This window comes from Panulirus ornatus, chromosome 18 (genome assembly GCF_036320965.1).
Source record: "Panulirus ornatus isolate Po-2019 chromosome 18, ASM3632096v1, whole genome shotgun sequence".
Classification (NCBI taxonomy): Eukaryota; Metazoa; Arthropoda; class Malacostraca; order Decapoda; family Palinuridae; genus Panulirus; species Panulirus ornatus.
In genome coordinates, this window is record NC_092241.1 from 58,836,593 (window position 1) to 58,844,068 (window position 7,476).

The following is a 7,476-nucleotide window of genomic DNA, read 5'->3' on the forward strand; positions in this document are numbered from 1 at the left end:
GCAACCATACAACATTGTTGGAACCACTATTCCTTCAAACATACCCATTTTTGCTTTCCGAGATAATGTTCTCGACTTCCACACATTCTTCAAGGCTCCCAGAATTTTCGCCCCCTCCCCCACCCTATGATTCACTTCCGCTTCCATGGTTCCAACCGCTGCCAAATCCACTCCCAGATATCTAAAACACTTCACTTCCTCCAGTTTTTCTCCATTCAAACTTACCTCCCAATTGACTTGACCCTCAACCCTACTGTACCTAATAACCTTGCTCTTATTCACATTTACTCTCAACTTTCTTCTTTCACACACTTTACCAAACTCAGTCACCAGCTTCTGCAGTTTCTCACATGAATCAGCCACCAGCGCTGTATCATCAGCGAACAACAACTGACTCACTTCCCAAGCTCTCTCATCCAGAACAGACTGCATACTTGCCCCTATTTCCAAAACCCTTGCATTCACCTCCCTAACAACCCCATCCATAAACAAATTAAACAACCATGGAGACATCACACACCCCTGCCGCAAACCTACATTCACTGAGAACCAATCACTTTCCTCTCTTCCTACTCGTACACATGCCTTACATCCTCGATAAAAACTTTTCACTGCTTCTAACAACTTGCCTTCCACACCATATATTCTTAATACCTCCCACAGAGCATCTCTATCAACTCTATATCATATGCCTTCTCCAGATCCATAAATGTTGCATACAAGTCCATTTGCTTTTCTAAGTATTTCTCACATACATTCTTCTAAGCAAACACCTGATCCACACACCTCTACCACTTCTGAAACCACATATATTTTTATTTGTATATATTTATATTCATTCATTATACTTTGTTGCTGTAATTTGTGTGTGTGTCATCCCTGGGGATAGGGGAGAAAGAATACTTCCTATGTATTCCCTGTGTGTCACAGAAGGTGCCTAAAAGGGGAGGGAGCAGGGGGCTGGAAATCCTCCCCTCCCATTTTACTTTTTCCAAAAGAAGGAACAGAAGGGGCAAGAGAGGATGTTTCCTCTGAGGCTCGGTCCTCTGTTCTTAACGCTACCTTGCTAATGCAGGAAATGGCGAATGTGTGGAAAAAAAATATGTGTGTGTGTGTGTGTGTATACCAGTGGATGAACCATTCTTTGTTTGTTTTCTAGCACTACCTTGCTGATGTAGGAAACAGCGATTATGTATAATAAAGTAATATATATATTATTGTTGAATATGTTTGATGACACAGTGGCAGATATAGGTTGTTTTGGTTAGGGTGGTGTGCGAAGTGAAAGGGTCAGGGAGAATGGTTTGCTAAATAAAGAGGTAGTGAAAGCTTTGTGGAAGATGAAAGCCGGCAAGGTGGCAGGTTTGGATGGTATTGCAGTGGAATTTATTGAAAAAGGGGTGACTGTGTTGTTGATTGGTTGGTTAGGATCACGGTGAAGTGCCTGAGGATTGGTGGAATGCATGCATAGTTCCCACCCCCAAATGTGAGAAACCCTGGTACCATAACAGTAACACACAAAAATGTTTCCTCTTCCTCATATTAAACTGAAACTCTCTGAATAAAAGACTTTGAACACTGCTTCATTTTATTGCAGTAGTTTACGAAACACTACTGTTAAACAGAATGCAATTTTTTTCTTCAAGATATTATTTTTTTCTAACTTTCTCTACAAAAATCATTTTCTTTTATCACTGTTGTGCTGTGACTAATAATTCTGTGCAACCTTATAACTCATTTATTTAGAAACATTACCGAAATATAACAAATATATGATTAAAGTAGATGTTATCAACATGAAGAATTGTAATAATAGTAACACTGAAATTTATCCCAAATTTACTCTAAGATAGTCTTCAACATGGGCCTTTTTGGCAAGGCAAAATTAATCTCCAATCCTGCATAATAAAACAACCAGTGCCATAAGATCAGACAAAAAATTATATCCATCTTTTATAGAAAAGAAAAATAAACATATATATATAAATAGAATCACTGGTCCATTAACAAAGCCTGAGAACCATTTGGAAATGTGCGATTGTCCCAGAGCTGAAGCTGTACTTCACAGCCACATGTAGTTGAGTTTCACAAGCTGTACTATTCAACATTTACAGCTGCCTACATCTTATCAAAATTCCTTACAAAAAAGGCAAATGAATGATGGATATGTAAGAACATTAAATAACACAATCTAAACCAGAATACCTAATAAAACTTTTACATACTTGGCAAACTGTTTCTTTCTTTTTTTATAGCAGACAGGACAAGATACACCAACAAATTCATTACTAAGACCTATGGCATATTTTTATTTCCAAGGTCATGGTATCTGCAAGTTTAGATCACAATAAATAGCAAGGTATATCAGTAAGCTATGAACTAATCCCATATAATACACAATTATTTTCAACATCATGGTTAATGAACTTTCACTATGTAGGTCCAGAAAGGTTATAAAATATGAAGCATTTTAGGTATAAATTACAAAACCACTACTTGTGAGTTATATTAACTTAATTACATTATTCCCATGAAGATGAAGATGGTCATCAATACATTTGTCCCTATAATTGTAGTTCCCTTCGTTGCCTCTTAGCTAACTTAATATGTAATGATTTCAATAAGACTAACAAAAGTCCTAAAATCAGATGCTCTAATGTTCTGCATCTGAAGATAAAATGCACTGGACGGAATTCATGAACACGTACCAACTTTAACATAAGCATAGGACTGAATAGTCTCACTTCCTAGAACACATACAGATCCCAGTATCAGAAATATTTGAAATACTTCTTATTCAAAATACATAATTTTATCCCTTACAATACATAATACTTCCAATCTTAATAGTATCTGAATAATGCATCTGCTGAAAAGATTGACTCCAGCAGCCAAATCTCTTGTACCTTAGAAATGATGCAGTTTAAAGCCAGTAAGACCTAAGTATATAACAAAAAAGCATGTAAGCAAGATATTCACCAATCTTTGCTTCTATGTAAATGAGCTTGCTTTCCATGGACAAGCAGAGGAAAGGCCCACTCATAACATAAAACCAAGTAAACATCCCTTTACTGGATAGTCTTGATGACAAATTTTTCACATCCCTTTACTGGATAACCTTGATGACAAATTTTGCAACTTATTCAAAATCTCTTCTCAAAAACAGTTAACTGATACAGTGAAGTTCTGGTCATACCAACACTTTATCATGCTGTAGCTGAATATGAGTCTGTTTAACAAACATTCTCTGTGATGCCATAGGTCTAAAACTATGAACCCAGGAGCACTGAGAAAACAGCTGGTGACACTGGACAAGTGCCCCTTTTATCTAAAATGCATATGGTTAAGGGCCACAGCATCTACTTATTCTTGTCTGTGGTGTAAATAAGATAAAGTATCAGAAAAGTTTAGAAAGTGCTCCATCTTTTCAAGACAAGAATACCAGCAATAAATGTCTCAATGCAATATGTAAAGTCATCATTCAATTACTTAACTTACTATAAACAAATCAAAACAATATCAAAGTTTTTTTTCTATGAGCTTATAACACTGATCGTACATCACAGCATCTCAAGGTAATGCAAGAGGCAGAATCTGTTCAAGTATTATGACCAAGTGTATCCAACAACACTATTCACTCAGCATCTTTTTACCTTGAGGTTAATTTCTTATGAGGCTGATGAAACATGAAAAAGTAAATTGGACCACTTAATTAGGTATATGTAATATTCCAGATAGATTTAAGTAAACAACAATCTACAACACAGGGCATGTTCTGGTGTTTCTTATCTTTTACTGTCTTTCTGTATGTTGACTGAACATTCTTTTATCAACATGGAGTAATTATTTCTTATCTATGAATAAAATTTCAAATCCACTGTTAGTAATGGCACAACTACACTAAAAATATTTCATCAATAACATATCAATCCAGACTGAATTAATTTAAAATAATACCGGTAATAAAGAATGAATAAGTTTACTTCCACGTGAATTTCATGTTAATGTTTTTGCCCATTGTTAGCTTCTGTACCCAACAGCATCTCTTGAGAATGAAAAAAAAAATGTATATATATATATATATATATATATATATAGATTAAAAATGATCAATTACTTGCTCCTTGCCTTCAAAAAATCCAAAATGTTACCTGACCACTTGTATTTACACCATTCAGTAAGGTGCAGGATTGGTAAGATGTTCCTGCTTTTACTTGTGTGAGACGAAAAGAATCAAAAGCCCTATAAAAGAAAGGGAAGAGAAAGGAAAAAACTGTAAAACAGTAAGGCCCAAAAATAGGGGCAATAGCATATGATAAGATACACTGGAACACTGCTTAGTGCTCAAAATGCTCCAACGACTGAAACTTTCAGATGTAAATGAATACCTCTCAAATTATGCCACTATGCCTTGAAAACATGGCAACTATGTAACAACTGAAATCTACAAATTGGGTAGTCATCAGATACTCTACAGGATGAAGCTGTACAGTTGTGGGGTTTCTGTACCCTTCTTGCTTTGTCTTGCATTTTCAACATTATAAACTGATTTCTAAATGTCTTTCATCAGTTTTGCCATGCTCATACTCCAATCTTACTTTTCCTTGATAATCAATTTCCGATACACATGTCTTCACAATGACGTGCCCAGTTGAGAATTCCCCATCGGACAGACAGGACAAAATACTGGCACCCCTTCTTAACTCTGAGCCTGTTGCTACTACCACTTACCTAAAGGCCTCATCATAATAGGTAGTTTTTCTCAAGCACTCAGCCCTCTTCTGTTATTTAGCACAGCTGTGTATCCTGATGATACTCTAAAGATAAGAGCATGAGAATTCTGAGTCATGACACAACAGTCCTCTAATAATGTCATAACCAGGGAGCAAGGTGTAATGCAAAAGTACCCAATCCCTAAAGTTGGCATAATAACATTCCTTCTCCATGAGTGCTCTTCCATATGCCTATGTGTACAATCTGACAATGCGCCATGAGGAAAGCATGTTGAGTCTTCACAAGTTTAGGTAATAGACATCTATTCAGTGTCCATTCTCAATAATATGATTGTGGCGGGCCCATAATTAGGCTGAGGTTAACCAAGGTGAACCTTCCCTCCCAAAACCCAAGTTAACAATGACAATGGCAGTAGTTTCCCAAAAGGTGGATTGTGATGTGCTTCCTCAAGACCTCAAAGAATTGGACTTGATATGAAGTAAAGACCATGGGGATGTGACAGATGGTACACCTCTGCTGCCTCTCTTGTGGGCTAACACAACACTGATTAGCTTGAGGTTGTGTGAAATGGTGAAGATGACAAATAAGTTTGTCCGAGAGGCAACTTCAGGTATCTGTCTGGTCCAAGTTGTCTGCAGCTTTCTCTACAGCCTATTAGGTGATAATCACTTCCCCAAAAGTGTCTCCTACTTTGTTCTCAGATTGGGCACAAGACCAAAAACATATCTGTCAGCTTATCTCTAGCTTGAAAGAGTACTATACACCCTCACATACAGCTTTTGTGGCATCTTACACATGATTACTCAGTCACTGTTTATCTGGTTGTTTATACGGCCCCATAGCAGAGGGAACCATGCCATGCTGTCAACAGAGTGAAAACAATTTGATGTTTCCTGGTATTGCAATCAGAGATTAAGCTTCATCCTCATCCCATATCTTATTCTGAGAGGCACAGATTTCTACATCAGCATCTCAAGCTTCATTGCAGACATACGATATGGTTGTACTGGCCCAATGAAGGACTAGTCTCCTCATCCACAACAGGAAGGCCCTGTTTCTGGGGTAAACCTTTCAGTCCCTGTCCATCATGCCAGTGTGTGCCTTGTCACTCTGTTAACCTGGTTGTGGAGAGGTAGTCAACTATGTTCCATGTTTGTCTATTTCAGGGAGGTCAGCCAGGATTTCCTTCCAGCTGGTGTCCTCATCTGCCACTGGATGGGAAATGGGGCTCCTCCCTAGGATTTTTCTTAAGGACACGAGTGCTTGGGAAGTTAAAGGCCCTGGGCATGAACATCTCTTGCTGTAGTGGACTAGCAGGATGGGGAATACAGTTTCCAAGAAAGCAGAAACAGAACTTGTTAAACTTAAGTGTAATCGCCAAAGGACCTTATCTATCATCAATGATGACAATTAACTTCAATCTACTGTCAGCAAAGATGATAACAGATTTATTGTTTTCAATTATCTACGACATCAACCTCAGGAGCCATTAATGGCAAAAAGATGACAGTCACTCTGAGATACTCACACTGCCTTTTTTAACCGAAGGTTGTTAAAAAAAATAATCCCTTTCAGTGTGACTTAAAAGATCCAAGTTTTATATCAGTTATTTTCTAATAATACAGCTATAAAACAACCGAATAATAGGTTGACAAGAATGCCTGAGAGTTGGACATGATATGGAATACCATAGTACACCTCAGTCTCTCATAGTAAGAAAAGTACCCAAGAAGCCTTCATAACAGTATGGCCAAATTGCCAACCAAATCACTCATATAGCTATCTTGAGACTCAGAAAGGTTTGGATTATATTCTGAGCAAAGCTCACCTAAAGGGCATGAACTGTGTAATCAACCTGCATATCACTTTGCCTAGTTTTACTCCAACAAAAAATAAAATCTACTTGCTAACATTGAGTTCTATTAATATAATGAAAAAGATTGTAAACCACAGAACAAAACTGAAACATCTGTCAACAATACAATGAAAAGCACATGAATAATATTCCATAACAAATCAGATTTTTCAGGACCAGGTTTCCCTCAGATCATCTAGCTCAGTACTAGGTCCTAACATGAAGCTGCCTTTTATGAAATGCTGCTTGTTCTATCTTAGTACATATATCCATGGATTTAATGGTTATAGACTGGTAAAATGATCATTACATCAGAATCTACACCATACATGTCATACATTTATCATGAAGTCTGATCCTCTACAAGCACTTAGGCACTATGGTTTATGTACCCTCTGAGTGAGACAAGACTCTAAAATCCTAAGGCAAGTACAATTCCTTGGACTCATCCATATGTAAATATAGTTTATACATTCAAAAATGAAATACTTTAGACAAAGCTGTACTATGTCTGGTGAAGGTCATACTGACTTTAGATCAAATCAAGGGAATACTTCTCGACAATAAAAAGAAAAAAAAACAGTGCTAGATGCAACATATAGTGTGCTCATCTTAATATCTGGGTGGCTACCCTAGATCAACAGGATGTCTCAAAATAATTTCTTAAATGAAACAAGAACACTAAGACTTAAAGCAGGTAATTGCTCATTCCCAAGTGAAATTATATTCTTTAGCCAGATCTCACTTTTCAAGAGAACTGTCAGGACAAGGGGCTATACAACAGGAAAGTTCAAACACAATCAATGGGACAAAAATCACACCATATTTTCCAATCCAGACAACATAGCTAGTTTGAAAGTATATATGCTGGGATATGGCAGCCTTAT